The sequence below is a fragment of the Myotis davidii genome, unplaced genomic scaffold (assembly GCF_000327345.1).
Source record: "Myotis davidii unplaced genomic scaffold, ASM32734v1 scaffold164, whole genome shotgun sequence".
Lineage (NCBI taxonomy): Eukaryota > Metazoa > Chordata > Mammalia > Chiroptera > Vespertilionidae > Myotis > Myotis davidii.
In genome coordinates this window covers 2,059,120-2,075,315 of record NW_006296417.1, presented here as the reverse complement: position 1 = coordinate 2,075,315, position 16,196 = coordinate 2,059,120, and the positions used below count along the sequence as shown (strand labels likewise).

At 49.2% G+C, this 16,196-nt stretch overlaps 1 pseudogene; it reads left to right on the top strand.

Moving 5' to 3' along the window:
- Positions 1-3,581: 3,581 nt before the first annotated feature.
- On the top strand, positions 3,582-4,106 carry LOC102771667 (annotated as a pseudogene).
- The last annotated feature ends 12,090 nt before the right edge of the window (positions 4,107-16,196 follow it).

Genomic DNA, 16,196 nt, shown 5'->3' with positions numbered 1-16,196 from the left:
AGTCAGGGTGTCCTAGATTATGCCATGGCAACACACCCCTAGAACCTTGTTGGCTCTCGGCCACGAAAGCATACTTCCCGCTCGCTGGCGTTGGATGTGGCCACAGGGCAGGCGCAGCCGGGCTCTGAGAAGCCACGGGAGGAGTGGCCCCTGCGGGGGACCCAGGTCCTCGCGGCCGAAGAGCAGTGAACTGGCGCGAGCACACACTGGCTTTTATGGGCCGAAGCCAGTCACGTGGCCACGCTCAGGTTCAAACGTGCAGGGATCTGTCCTCCTTCCCTGGGAAGAGGGCTACTGAGAAGAACACCGAGACTGGGGAGGGCTCTCGGGGAAAACGCGGGTAAATGACCTCACCTACGGGGTTTCCTCATTTCATGGGGGTAGCCCTCCAGCTTCTGCGGGCTGCTGATCACTCTCAGGGCCTTTTTGCATTTTGCCAAGAACTTGAGAGTATCGTCATGGGGAAAGTTAGTCTGATATGAGGTCCCTGCCATTCTCTGAAACCAGAAACCCCTTGAAATATCTGTTATACAAACTGAGCTGCATCCTCGTCAGTTTCCCATGTAGCTCAGCACTCAAAACCCAGACCTCCCGATTTCCGGTCTTTATCTGGTGGGCAATTCGATACCCTTCCAGGTAAATCCACTGGGTGTGGATTAGCCGTGGCGAGGACTGCTGCTTATAACCAAGGGCTGGGACTAATACCTCGGTTTCTATTGACCGTCTGCTGCTCACAGTGACACATGCGCAGCTTCAAAGGCCTCTCACTGGCCATCCGTGGCTCCCCCTGGATGGAAACATCACCCAGATCACTGCTGCCTTTCATTTTTCACCTTTTAAATGAACAACTTGACTTCCAATATCCGAGTTTCATAATGAGCATATGGCTGCACATGGCTGAGTGTCTTCCTTCCTGATTTTAATCGGTTTCTATTGACCGTCTGCTGCTCACAGTGTGACACATGCGCAGTTTCAAAGGCCTCTCACTGGCCATCCGTGGCTCCCTCTGGATGGAAACATCACCCAGATCACTGCCGCCTTTCATTTTTCGCCTTTTAAATGAACAACTTGACTTCCAATATCCGAGTTTCATAATGAGCATATGGCTGCACATGGCTGAGTGTCTTCCTTCCTGATACCACTAAGGGGTTTTACCCCCTGGCCTGGGTGCTGCTTCCCTAGCCTCTTCACTCTCGTCCTATCTACTGGTCAGAATCTCTCTCCTCCGCGTCAGCTCTGAGAATCAGCAACATCCTCGCAGACCACGGGCCTTATTCCCCACCCGTGCGCACACACCCCCGTGCCCACTCACAGACACACTCCTTCCATAGCCAGCACAGGCAGATGTTCCAAACTTTACCCTGTCCCTCGCAGCGACAGGCAGAGGAGAATTCCAGACAACGAGTAAAGGCGCTGTATACTTGGCACAGGGTGTACGGGGTGTCTGACACCAGACGTCAGAAGAGAGAACATTGTGAAAGCAGGAATCTGACCTGGGGAATTTCAGGAAGTCCCTGTGAGCTCATTTGGCTGTACCCTGTCCAATCATTTTCAAATTCCAAACCAAGTGCTGTACTTGTTAATGAGCGCCTTAATGACCCTTTCGTTTACTTGGTGCAGACCAATTCATAAAACATTCATACTCCATTATGCGGGATTTCCTCTGTCTCTCGGATGTGAATCTCTCTCTCCTGGGAGAGACCAAGAATGGGAATGGGCAAAGGTTTTTTAAACTGGGTTCCTGGATCTCTCCTCCTGCTAAAGGCAAGGAGAGATGAAGATGAGAATGGATTTTGATAGGAGACAGACCTAAAGTTAAGTCTCCACTCGCCTTCTTACTAATTTTGTGGCTTTGGGCAAGTCACTCATGAATAACAACAGCTAACACAGAGTATTAAGAGCTGTGTGCTGCCCTAACCAGTTTGGCTCAGTGGATAGAGTGTTGGCCTGCAGACTGAAGGGTCCAGGTTCGATTCCGGTCAAGGGCATGTACCTTGGTTGTGGGCACATCCCCAGTACGGGGTGTGCAGGAGGCAGCTGATCGATGTTTCTAACTCTCTATCCTTCTCCCTTCCTCTCTGTAAAAAATCAATAAAATGTATTTAAAAAATAATTTTGAAAAGAGCTGTGTGTTACTCAAATGCTTTAAATGTTTCCTTTCACTTCATCCTATAACCACCCATTGGGGCAGTACTATTATTCCTATTTCACAGATGAGAAAACAACATCATCACGTTAGCCGAGCTCTGCCACGGAGAACAGCCTTTCTTCATGGTGTCTGGTCCTTGGTTTATGCACGCGGCGCATCAGATGAAAGCAGCAGCGGTTTGCAGCTGTACGTCCCACTGGATGGTTGCACAGATCTGGCGGCATCAATTCTGGCTTCTAAGCTTGGGCCCTGGGCCTTCGGGAAATTCTGCGAGCTTGTGAGTTTGTTGGTGTGCTGTATTCGTTTTCTGCTGCTGTGCATGCATTGCCACAAACTTGGTGGCTTAAAATAGCTCACGTTTATTATCTCACCATTCCCAGGGGCCAAGAGTCCACCACACTTCAGCGAGGTCCTCTGCTCAGGGCCTCAGGGAAATCAAGGTGTCAGCCAGGTGTCCTCTGCAGGAGGCTCGACTCGGGGCAGATCCACTTCCGGTCTCTCTCGGGTTGTTGGCAGCGTTAATTTCCCTGTGGCCATGTGAGGAAGGTCCCTGTTCTATTAGCTATGAGCTGGGGCCACTACTATCTCCTAGAGACGGCTTCTGGGTCCTTGCCACATGGCCCTCTGTACAAGATGGCAGTGTGCTCCTTCGAGGCCAGCAGGAGGGCATCTGCAATTTATTCTTATATTTTTGAGGGATAATATGATTAGGTCAGGCCCACCCATAATAGTCTCAGTTTTGATTAACTCAAAGTCAACTGATTAGGGATCTTAATTACAGCAGCAAAATCCATTCTGCCGTATAATGTAACATAATCGCATGAGTAATAGCCTGTCATAGTCCAAGTGTCCTCCCACACGCGGACAGGGGGTTACACAAGGCACGCACCCCAAGCAAACAGAATCTTGGGGACCATCTTAGAATTCTGCCTACCATGTTGCCCAAGGCTGAATGTCTGTGTCCCCCAAAAACTCATGTGTTGAAAACCTAAGAAACCTAATGTGAGGGTAGGAGGAGGTGGGGCTTTGGGGAGGTGATTAGGTCATGAGGGTGGAGCCCTCACAAATGGGATTAGTGCCTTTATAAAAGAGAGCTCAGTGGGTTCCCTTGCTCGTTATACCATGTGAGAGGACACAGTGACAAGGTATCAGTCTATGAACCAGAAAGCAGGTCCCCAGTAGGTGCTGAATCTGCAGGTGCCTTCATTCTTGGACTTTCCAGCTGCAGAACTAGAAGAAATACATTTCTGTTGCTGACAAGCTGCTAGTCTATGGTATTTGTGTTGTAGCAGCCCGAACAGACCAAGACACACGGACTTGATCCAGTTATCAAGAAAGGATGTGGCATTGCTAGTTTATAACGCTCAGTGACAAAATGATTTCTTGGCGTTCCTGTTCCCAGCGCTGCCTTCTCTTCTCAGATACCCACGCCATGTGCACCCCCAGCTCCCTGGACGCATTCTCTGTGCGCCTGCTGGCCAATGGGGAGCCCGGAGCCTGGGCTCCGCATGGGGCAAGGTGCTGCTCATGAGAGTGTGGCGGCGCTCTGAGGGACAAAGGTCTGGGGCTACACCCAAGCCAACGAGCTGCAGCAGCGCCTTGGGCCCCGGGGCCTGGTCGTGCTGGGCTTCCCGTGTAACCAGTTCAGGATCAGAAGAACAACCAGAGTGAAGAGATCCTGAATTCCTTCATGTACATCAGGCCTGATGGCGGGCTCAAGCCCAACTTCATGCTCTTTGAGAAGTGCAAGGTGAGCGGCGCGGAGGTGCACCCCCTTTGTCTTCCTGGGCGGGGGGGCTCTGCCCGCACCCAGCGAGGGTGCCAGAGCGCTCATGACGCACCCCAAGTTCACCGCCTGGTCCTGGGATGCCGCGATGACGTCACCTGGTGGCATGGGGGCGTGGTCGGTGTGCCTGTGTGCGGGTACAGCCCCACATCAAAGCCCAGCAGTGCCTAGGGTCCCCGCCCCCCGCCCCCGCCCTCCTGCTTGGCAGTCACAGCGCTCCCTCTGGGGGTTTTACCCCTGAGAGTGTTTCCCCTAAACCTGATGGAGGAATGCCTGATGTCCAGCTGGATTCCCCCTGATGGGCCCTGGTCCTGTTCCCCCCAGCCTCCCCTCCCACACCACGGCTTTCCACAATAAACTATCCGGTGACAGCAGGAAAAAAAAATGATTCTTCAATACAACCTGTGTCTACCTGAACTGAGAGAATGAATGAAAACCTTGGTGGTCAGACTGACAGCTACGATGAAGCATTATCAGTGGCATGAGCAATACAAAAGCTGTGGAGGAGACGAGGTTTATAACTGTGCTGGTAAACTCAGAGAATAAAAATTAAAAGGCTGGGCTTTCAGCTTTCCACTCCAAGCATGTCAGAGAACCAGGGAGTTTCTATGACTACCCAGAAAGAATGAATCTCTTATCTCTGGCAGGGCCGGCGTAACTGAAATGAAACTCCGAGTCCGCTATGGTTTGTTTAATTACCTTGGAGCTTGAACTCAAAAGCCCTATCACGCCTGTTGAAAGGGCAGTTGTTAGAATGGAGTAAGATCTCAAGAACTAGAAAAGCAAGAGGTGCCCACCTGGAGAAACAAGAAAGCTGATACACACCAACAATGGGAATGGATCTCAAATGCACTATGCTGGATGGAAAAAAGCAGGTCTCAAAAGCTCCACACTGTATAGTTCCACGTGCATGACATTCTCAAACACACACCTACAGTGACCGAGAACAGACCACGGTTTCCGGGACTTTGGAGTGGGGGAGGGGTGTGCCTACAAAGGGTATTACAAGGAAGATTGGGGGTGATGCAATTATACTGCAACTTGATTGTGGTGGTAATTACATGAATCTGGGTGGGTTAAAACGCATGGAGCTGTAAGCCAAAAAAAGCCAATTTCGCTTTATGTTCATTTAAATATTTTTATGAGGAACCTGTGTGGGAAGGGAATCTCGTGGACCTGGGGCAGGGAGAGGGGAGCGTCACTTTAGATCAGGTCACATTTTCAATGTGTCAACACCGAGCAGAGATTCTGGGTACAGAACATTGACTCAATCCACTGGGAAGAATTTCAGTTATTTGCTTGGTTGAGAACTAAAACTAGAGTCAACAGCAACCTATATGAACCTGAAATGCCAGGGAGAACTTGAGACAATAACAGAGGAAAGAGCCCAAAACACTGGGGAGATCAGAATGTAAGAGCACAGTTATCACGCGTTCACAGCTTCCACCCCAAAAGTAACCCACGCGAGAGTTCAGGGGACTGTCGTCACGACGGCACGGAGAAGCACGCTGGCGCTGTGGGAGCACCGGCATCCTGGGGAATCGCGTCCGCAGCAGGAGGAAACGCTGCCCCGATAACGAGCTCCTTGACTGACGTGACAGTGATTGAAACTTAGGCGGACAAAGGTCTAGAAGATGTACTCAGCCGCCGGAGAGAGAGCAAATGCGCGCCCCGGAACAGGCAGCGGAGCCAGGACAACAAACAGAACGCTGCAGGGACCTCAGGAGATCATTAGGCCTCCAGGACTGAACTGAGTGGGCGACTCCCTAAGGCTTCACCTGATGTGCGTGACCAAAGGGGAAACAGGCTTAGGGAGCAGCGGAGATGGATTTGAGCCACAATTACGGGGACTCGCTGCCTCTCACCCCATTCCCAGGCCTGCGTTAGTTCTGAAAGGAGCCTGGGTCCCTTAAAAAGAATCATGTAGCAACATCACCAGCACGTACTTCCACCTGGCGGTTACCAAAGGAACCCAAAATACAGGGTAAGTGTACCCAAGGGGAGAAAGGGATCCTAGAACGCTGGGATTGGCTGACACTGGCCACAGCTCACCGTGCGCACCTCGGAGGCTGCGGGAGCAGGCTTACAGGAGGAGATAGGAGTCCGTCCGCGGTTACATCACAGTTCATGACTGTACAGGTGAACTAGATAACACTCACCCACCAGGCTGCCAGCTCTGTGTGGATGCAAAGCTCAGCCACCAGGACCCCAGGACTGGGTGGAGCTGGTGAGGAGCCACATGGAGCCCGTGGCCCACTCCAGTGTGAGAGCCACAGCTGAGGCGTGTGGGGCTCTGAATCGGTGAAGCCCTCCATGGATCGTGTTTATTGCTCCAAGGAAACCGGGGACAACCTGAGCCTAGCTCCTGCCATTTGCAAATGACAGGGAAACGGAGGTAGATGACAGCTAAGACAAACAGAAAAGTTCAGAATCATCATCTCATGCCCTTCACCACACAGCGAGGCCCACCCTGCCTCTTTGTAGGCCACTGGTCAGTGCTCTGAGCTCCTCCCCTGCCCGAGGTAAGAGTGAACACAGCAGGTGGCCTGTGACCAAGGATTAAACTCCAAGCAGGTCTGACACAGGAGTCCTCATTGGGAACGTTTCCTCGAGGGAAAGGAATTGGACAGAAAAGCAAAGATTCCTCCTGAAGGAAATTATCGGTGCAATTCTTAGAATAACAACAGTTTGAAAGCAAATGCCGTGCGATGAAGGATTGATTATATAATTACACAAATTATGGCATTTATCTCCTCAGTGGCATACCAGGAGGTCATGTAAAATGATGATATGGATATTATAGAGAATGATATCCAGGGTGTAATCGCTGGGAAGACCATATACAGTCTGATCCTGTTTTTATCAAACAATCAATCATATGGATGTATTCACATGCACAGCAAAGACAGAAAAGGTACACAAGGCGGCTGCATCAGGCATGCACTTCCCTCCTCTGAATTCAACTCCACGCATCCCACGCGCTGGGGGTAGGAAGGTGGGGGGATGTGGGGTGAGGGGTGGGGGTGGGACAACTGCAATGGTGCAGATCTGACACGATGCTGCTGCTGTCTGTCCCTCCCAGTCCCCATTTGCCTTCTAGAACGCGAGCATCCTCCCATGCTGAGTGTGACTCTAACGTTCCAAAATGTGTGCTTGTCATGCCACCTGTCCCCCACAGGCGCGCCAACTCCTCTTCCTGGGGCTCAACCAACAAAACGGCGACCTGGTCCACCCCAGTGGGGAAGGGGCGTGTGGACGGCCGTGGTGTGTCTGCTCCCCATGGGACACATTCCTGGGGAGCTGTCCATGGTAGTGTTTCTCCTTACGTATTACTTTACACCCCGGCCCCACCCGATAAGATGTGTGCAGTGGGGATCCATCTCCACGTGAAAAGCTGTTTCTTTTTTTCTTGATGATAATCTATATCTCCAAGTTTCCTAAAATGAGCAAGTGTTTATGTAATATGTTTCGAAAGGACTGGGAGGGCCCCTGTCCCAGCGAGCACCCCACCCACACCCTCCCGGAAGCTGCTCCCTCTCATCCTTATCATCGAGCATCTCCGTGGGCGACAGCATGAGGCCGGGCTGGGCCGCACTGATGGCTGCAGGGCCCGGGGTGCCAGGCAGCTCGGGGCCATCTCAGCCCATTGCTCCCGGGCTCCATCAAGCCTTGTTAGTCCTCATTACCAGCCCGCGCCCAGACAGGCTGCCTCCACGCTGGGCCCTTGATTTTTCTATTTTGAGAGGGTTACTCGGGCCAAATCATCAAATCAAGTTAAGGCCCTGATGTCTTAGATTCGCAGCGCTCTGACAGCGCCCTTCCCGGTCCCCAGAGGCTGGGGATGCTCCCGCCGCACAGACACGCTCTCTCCCCAACACACCCACCCGCAGGCTCACCAACACACCCCTTCACCCACACTCGCATGGACAAGCAGCCTCCATCACAGGGACATAAACACCCACACTCAGGGCTCCTCAGAGGTCACGAGAGAGCCGGACCTCCCGCCGCCTCGACGCTTCCAGAATATTAAAGAATGAGAAATTGCTACGGCCAAGTCCCCATATTTGTTGCTGTTCTCCATGTTTACATTTAACAAATTATCATCGTGGGTTTCAAATGCAATTATAATTGTGTTATCCACAAAATAATGAGAGGATTTATGAACTGTTAATTCTGAGGGCACTGGAGGCAGCATGCGTCTGTAATGCAATGTGCTTAGAGCCCTGTGATGAATGTCTTTTCTTCTCCCTCTTGTCAGGGCATCTCGGACTGCGTGTGTAACTGCATTTGGAGATAGCATCGAGAGCCCATTGTGAGCGCCACGCCCAGCCTAATGGCTCCTGTCAGTTCCTGGAGGCAAACCCAGCGCGCAGCACCGCCCACGCCTGCAGGGGGAAGTCCAAGCCGGTGGCTTGCTGGTCACCTTGGTTACCTGCTGGGTTACCTGCTGACCATCCTGGGAATGCCTCTGAGCTGAGAGGGGTCCTCTGGGCCATGGATCCCGCCCCTCTCAGGGCAGCGGCTCCGCCAGCCGCCCCTGGATGGTTGGCCACCCGACCTCACTCAGGCTCTGTGAGCTCATTGCTGACGGCTGCCTGGACCAGCTCTACTAGGAAGGACTGTGATGGCGGCCACCCTGAGCTTCCTGGCACCAGCATCCTCACCCTCATCCTCACCTTCTCCCATCAGGAAGCCCCGGGACAGGAATCACTCCAGCCAGGGCTTCAGCTCTGGCCCCGTGTCTGGGAAAGTGTTGCACGCCACACACACACACACACACACTCACATGCTCACACACTTTAAAAGACAGTGTGGCCCAGCAGGCGCGGCTCAGTGATTGAGCGTTGACCTATGAACCAGGAGGTCAGGGTTCCATTCCCCGTCAGGGCACATGCCCGGGTTGCGGGCTCGATCCCCAGTGGAGGGCGTGCAGGAGGCAGCCGATCCATGATTCTCTCTCATCACTGATGCTTCTCTCTCCCTCCCTCCCTCTTCTTCTCTGGCATCAATAAAAATATATATATAAAAACACCACCAACAAAACACAACTCTATTCAAAATGGGGCTCCGGCGGCTGCCGCAGTAACCGACCATTTCAAACGGCTTTGCTCAATGGGGCTCTTATGAAAGGACTGAAATTTTCAGAACTATCTGAAAAGATTTCTTCAATTAAACTGATTCAATTTTTCAAGGTATTTGGCCCTTCGTGAAGGCAAAGCCGTACATTTCCAGTGAAAAGCCAGTCAGTTGCCAATGTGCCTGTCTTGCTGCTTTCAGCACGAGGCAGAGGTAGGGGAGGCCTGGGGATCCCAAGAGTACCTTCTCCCCCTGCTCCCTCGAGGGCCTGCCTGGTGAGCTGGCACCTGGAGTCTTCATTCTTCAGCATGAGCGATTTTAAGTCCCTGTGGGCTGGCCCATCACACTGCCCTCTTAAGACCCTTCACAGGTTCCCAATAGCCTGGGGTGCACACGGGAGTGTTAGCAAGACCCAGGAGGACTGACAGGCCCCTCCCCATCTCTCCAGCCTCCTCTCCTAGGACCAGCGCCCTGACTTGGGGTTCTCTCTGTGAGTCCCTCTATCACCGGGTCTTTTCCTGCCTCAGGGCCCTTGCACATGCTGTTCCCTCCTCATGAAAGACCCTTCCGGCCTCAGCTGAAATACCTCCTCACGTTGACCTTCCCTGATCACTCCTCCCTCGGTCTGTTTTTCCTTTAGAGCAGCCATCAATAAAACAGATGTCAGATTCCAGAAATACATCCAAATTTCAGTGAAAATATAGCACACGGTCCGCATGACATTTCAAATCAGTACAACAAAGGATGCAGTATTCGATAATGATAATTGGGATAAACTATGTTTCTCCCTGGGAAAAAAGTTGATCTTGACCTTATTCCTTACACCGGAATAAATTTCTGATGGAAGAAAGGTTCAAATGTATAAAATAAAACCACAGGAGTACTAGTCTTGGAGTGGGAAAAGGCCTTTTTCAAGATATGACACAGATGCAGAAACTATGATAGAAAAAATTAATTGTACTAACTTCACAAAGAATAAAAAGATTCTTTATGAAAAACAAAGACAGAGTCATAAGAAGACCAACAAATGGAGGGGAAAATTTGCAACATACATCATAGAAGGCCAGCTCCCCTAATATATAAAGAGCTTCAACAACTCAATAAAATCAACAGTCCAATAGGAAAATATTGACAAGATAAAATAGTCAATAGCAACTGAAACAAAATGGATTTTAAACATTAAAAATAAGATACAGTACTATTTTTACTTATCAGGTTAGCCAAGTTGACAAAGCTTAGTAACAGACTGCTGGCGAGAGTGTGAAGACACTGACACTCATTCTATGCACTTTCAATGCACGCGACCTTTATAGAGGCAACAAACCATAATATTTAAAATGTGCAGCCTTCCACCCAGCAATTCCAATTCCAGAAAAGTATCCCCCGGACACACTGGTCCATGTACGGAATGACACACGTGTAAGAATATTCGCTGCCGCATTGTTAAAAATTCAAAACGCCGGAAACAAACGAAATACCCTTCAACATCAGACTGGTTAAATAAATTACGGTAGGATGAATGAGGCTCAGCTCCCACAAACCCACGTGGAGCATTCCCCACGACACAGGACTCTGTGGAAAAGCAAGTTGTTGGAGAGGGTGCCTGCCACGCGAGAATCCATGGATAAAAATAAAAGGATTTGCATGCATATACTTATATGTGCATCGATTCACTTTGGAAACAAGCACGAGGGGCTGGTAACCAAGGCTGCCTTCCAGGAAGGGAACTGGGGGTGGGGAGTAGGGGGGGACTTATTTTCATTGCATAACCCTCTGTAACGTTTGAATTTTGTATGTACTATGTAGCAAAATGGAATTCTGATGAAGAATCAATGAATTAAAAGCCATTTCAGAGTGGGAAAATACCAAAATAAATCAGTATAAAGGCAGAAACACAGTGTTGCCAGTGACCGTGTGAGGGGACTAGGAGTGCCTTTCTCTTGTTCCCTGTGTTTTTCTATATTTAACCCATTTCCTTAATGAGCACGGACTGACTTACAAGAGGGAAAAGATTCCTTTCTAAAAGCCTTGGCAGAGCACGAGCCGCCGTCCTCCCGCGGAGCCGCGTGTGCTCCCAGCTGGATCTGGCGTGGGCTCCGCGGCCACATCTGCTCCTCCTGCGCATCCGTGTACAGGCCCCGGCGCCTCCGCGTGAGGCCCTGGGAAACAGGTCACCCAGCTGCTCCCCTGGTCCCACGCCAGGCAGCTCGGAGGTGGGACCTGAGCTTAAATGACAGCAGAGCTCCATCTGCAGGAGCCACCGCGGGGCCGGCCGGCCTGGAAAGACCGCAGAAACCAGCTCACGTTGGAACGGCGCTCTGGAGTGTGCCAGAAACATCTCCGACATTTTAGCTGATTCTCACAGCGGCCCTGCGATGTAGCTCTGGCGGCTTTCCCCCTTTGGAACGCTAGCGAAACTGACGCTCTGAGAGAGAAAGCGAGCTGTCCAGGTCACAGGGTTCCAGGTCACAGGGGGAGCAGTTCCCGCCTCCTGACGCCAGAGTGTAAGCCGTTCCCACGGAGTTAAGATGCTGTGGCAGACACTGCATGCGCTCGGCAAAACTGACCTCTTTTTCCTGGGCGCTCAGCCCCTCACGTTTCCCTGCCTCTCTGACATTTTCGTGTCGCCGCTGAAGGAACATGGCTTTTTATTCTGGGGTTTGGACAGCTGGGCCTTATGACCCTGGGAAGACCGCCCTCCCCAGTCAGATTTCTAGGGACAGTAACTGTCCGAAGAGCAGCCTTCCATATGCCAACCGACCAGCCCAAACCCCACCCCCAGCCACTTTCTTCCTCTTACACTGCGGGACCTGTTCTTCTGCCCTGATCATTGCAGGGCCAGGTGTCAGACCTCTAGGGCAGCCCCTGCACCCTGCGCCCCCTGCAAGTATTCAAACCCACCGATTCTACACCAGCTCACCCTGCCTCACTCCCCTTCCCACGGGAAGCACAGAAACCCCACCCAAACTGTTCATATCTAAAAAAAATTAGCTGAAAAGCCTGGCAGTAGGGCTGAATTCAGGCATAGCTGGTCCGGGCACTCCAGCATCACCAACATTTAGCTCCGTATCTCTCAGGTCTGCTTTCTCTGGCTGGGCTCCATCCTCAGAGAGGCTCCCTGACGGAACCACACGATGACCACACTGGCTCCAACACCGCACCCTCCGGGCTCAAGCTCTGCGACAATGGGTGAGGCGGCCTCCCCGGTGCCCAACAAAAATCCAGGAGTTGGGCTCAGGGGCTCTGACCAGCCCGACCGCCCGACCGAGCTGTGTGTGGTGCCTGAAGTGATCACTGTCAGCAGAGGAATCCAAGGCGCTGCCTGAGCCGTGCACGCCACCCCTGGGACCAGGGATGAGGCCACTTAAAGCCATGGCTGAGGGGGGGGCGGGGCTGGACCCTCAGATGAAAATGGGGAATAGATGCTGGGGAGGCAAATATCGCATGCCCACGACAAAGAGTTATTCTAAACGGGTACACGGCTAAAAGCGTGTTTCCACTGCAGATGTAAGTCCACATGAAGAGAATTCCATCACACCACTCTTCTAAAAATATTTTTTTATTAATTTCAGAGAGGCAGGGAGAGAGACAGAAACATCACTGATGAGAGAGGCCCTAGCCGGTTTGGCTCAGTGGATAGGATCATTGATTGACTGCCTCCTGCACACCCCCTACTCGGGGATCGAGCCACAACCTGGGACTTCTCAGCCTAAAGTATGCGCTCTTTCCTCTCCCAGGTGGTTGCCCGTGGGAGCAAGGAGAGGACATCTGCACCAGGGTTGGGGTCCCTGCTGCCCCAGCCCAAAGAGACTTGGCCATAATGAACCACCTCCCACCCACCCAGTGGCCAGCGGTCTCCTTCCCTGCACATCTGGCTAATCCTGCAGTCACGTCAGGGCCTGGAGGCAGGAGAGAGTCCTGACCACCTCCTGCCGCCCTTCAGGCTCATTTACTGACATGCAAAATCCAGGGGTTTGGCCCAGCCGGTGTGGCTCAGTGGTTGACTGTGAATCTATGAACCAGGAGGTCACGGTTCCATTCCCAGTCAGGGCATGTGACCAGGTTGTGGGCTCGATGCCCAGCAGGGGGTGTGCAGGAAGCAGCCGATCAATGATTCTCATCACTGTTTCTATCTATCATCTATCATTCTCATAGATGTTTCTATCTTTCTCTCTCTTTCTCTTTCTCTCTGAAATCAACAAAAATACATTTTTTAAAACCTATCGTTTGTTTCCCCAATGTCCTGGTGTTTTTTAAATAACGGCGATGCCTCTGAATGAACTGACATGCTCTGAGCACTTGTCTACTTGATGCTCCCAAATTAAATGTAGACTCTTTACAGCACTGATATGAAATATGTGTCACCTATTTTGCCCTGTATGTAAAAGTGTTTATAAGAACTGTATGCATTTCTGGGTATTTACTTACTCTCCTAAATTAACCTTTGGATTTCTGCAAAGTGCCTCATTAAGCATGTCACTTCTTTTTCTCTTAACGCAGTACAATAAAAATATTTACAAGAATTGCATTGTTTCTGAGCATTTATCTGTTTAATCACAAATTCGCATACATTTGTGCATTTACTTCATTGATTGAAGGTTTCGAGTTTTCAAGAAACCAAAGATAGCTCACCAAATGTGAGGGCCCAGAAACCACAGAGGAACCACTTACCCGGCCTCAGAATGATGTGCTCTGCGGAGAGCTTCATCATAGGGCTCATTAAGTGTTATATTTGAGAAGAATGAGATTAACTTTTCACAATGAGAGAGATGAAAATGTACGATTTTGTTAACGGCAAGTGAGATCTGCTGGAATGAAGTGCGATACTGACAGTGGGTGTGGCTCATTTCCCATCAGCCCCTGGGGCTCTTCTTTCCTTTGGGGTCCTTCTGACAGACTTCCTGGTCCATGTGTCACTGGACTTGGAGAAAGGGCAGCTTGCATTCTGTCCAAAACCTTGGGATTAGACTTGGCGATTTGGAATACTAGTTCTACCTACCCAGTGAATTTGTTTCACACACACACACACACACACACACACACACACAACCATAGCAGCCTCGGTTCCTATCTTCTCCCCACCAGAGATCCCAGCCTGTAGGCACTCAAGGTAGGGCTTGCTACAATCCAAGGACTTAAGTGGTTGGAGGACTACCGACTATGAGCACCAATGGTCTTATCAAGCAGATTCTTAACGTTTTCTCCCATCATAGCACTCACGAAAGAGGTGAAAACATAAACATGACAGGTATCCTAAGTACAAGCAGATTTTAACAGAAGCCTCCAACTATTTTCAGGGAAGTGAGATAGTACAGGGTCACAGTTACCCATCAATAATTACTTGTTAATAAACCATTTTAGGTCCATCAGGGGCTACAGGCTTACAGCCCACAGGCTACGAGAAGTCTAGCCCACAGAAGCATTTCTTTTTGCCTACATAACATCTTTTAAATATTGGAATTTTTTGCTACCTTGAAAATGAGATGATTTCACACTAAAACAGCAAACATCTGGGCTTCCAGTCACTCTTACCATAACAATGAGAAAACATCAATAAACCACAAAATCATATTTTGTAAACTCAACACAGAGCTAAGGATGTAGAGAAATGTAAATGCACTAAGCTCTAGAGAAGGACAAGGCTTTCATAAATGAATAGAGAGCAGTGGCTGCCTCTGCTCCTGGGTCCGGGCAGGCGGAGAAGCAAGTCTGCAATGGATGGGGCGCTTTGCTGAAGTAGGAGGAAACCAGATTAACTCCTAATGGCCACAGGGCTGGCACGCTGGACTGGATCCTGACTGAGCCCTCGGGTAGAGAAGGCCAATTCTCCCCCACGGGGTGTTTATCGAGCCAGCCGCACGTGGGCCTGGGCTGGAAAACAGAGCATGGAACGCCCACAGAACGGAGATTTGGAAGCAGGAGAGAAACCAGAGAAAGTCCTTATAACCATTTACTATTTAGATCCCAGGGAGAGGCCTCAACCCATCCTCACGGCATTTGAAGCCAGCGATGATGAATCCACTATTTTACTGTGAGAAAAGAAAGGACACCATCTTTCTGGGAATAAATATTAGCTGCTTCAGTTTCTGACATTCTTTTTTACACACATCATCTAGTTTTCATCCAAAATTACAATAAATGTAATTACAATAAATGCAAAATTACAATAAATGCAATGAAGAATGGCAGCTCTAATCAAGAGAAAAATGGTCAGTAGAAGAAGACCTACAGGTGATCCAGATAATGAAATTAACAGACAAGAAGTTTGAAATGACAATTATAAATTTTTTTAATTGGTGGAAAGTATAAATATAACGGCTAAAAAATGGAGAATTTCATTAAAGAAACAAACTCTAAAGAAAAACCAAATGGAAATTTCAGACCTAAAACAATGAGTAACTGAAATGAAAAATTAACTTATTGATGGATTGCACAATAAAAATGTATATTAAAAAACAGGTCATTAAGAAAAATAATGAAACTGAAACACAAAGAGAATAAAAGAACTAAAATAAAGAGAATGTAGCATCAGAGTGATGTGGGGGGAGGGGGGAAGGAATCAAGGAATATATATAAATGCAATTGGAGTCCAAAAGGAAGAGGAAAGAGAATTGGGGCAAGAGAAGTATTTGAATGGATAGTGACCAGAATTTTCAAAACTTTGGGAAACATATCAACCCGAAGATCCAAAAAGCTAAATGAATACCAGGTTGGGAAAATACAAGGGATAGCCTATCTCAGCACATTATAGAAAAACCACTGAAAAACAAAAATGGAGTGAAGAGTTTAAAGCAGCCAGAGAAAAGAGGGATATTAAATATAAAGGAATAATCTTAAGATTTTGATCAAACATCTCAACAATGAAAATACTGTTAGTTAAAAGCAATCTAAAATACTAAAAAAACAACAACAAACAATAGCCAAAGATTCTACCTCAAGAAGCTACTAAAAGAACAAGTTTAACGCAAAGTAGAAAAAATAAAATATGAGAAAAAAAATCAATGAAATAGAAGAGAGAAAAATAACAGAGAGATACAACAAAGAAAAAAATTGTCTTATTTAAGTATTAATAAAATTGGCTAATGTCTAATAAGAATAATCACGGCAAAGGAGATAAAACATAATGCAAATATTAGAAATAAAAATAAGAATATTTATTATTAAAATACTAAGGAAATGGAGAAC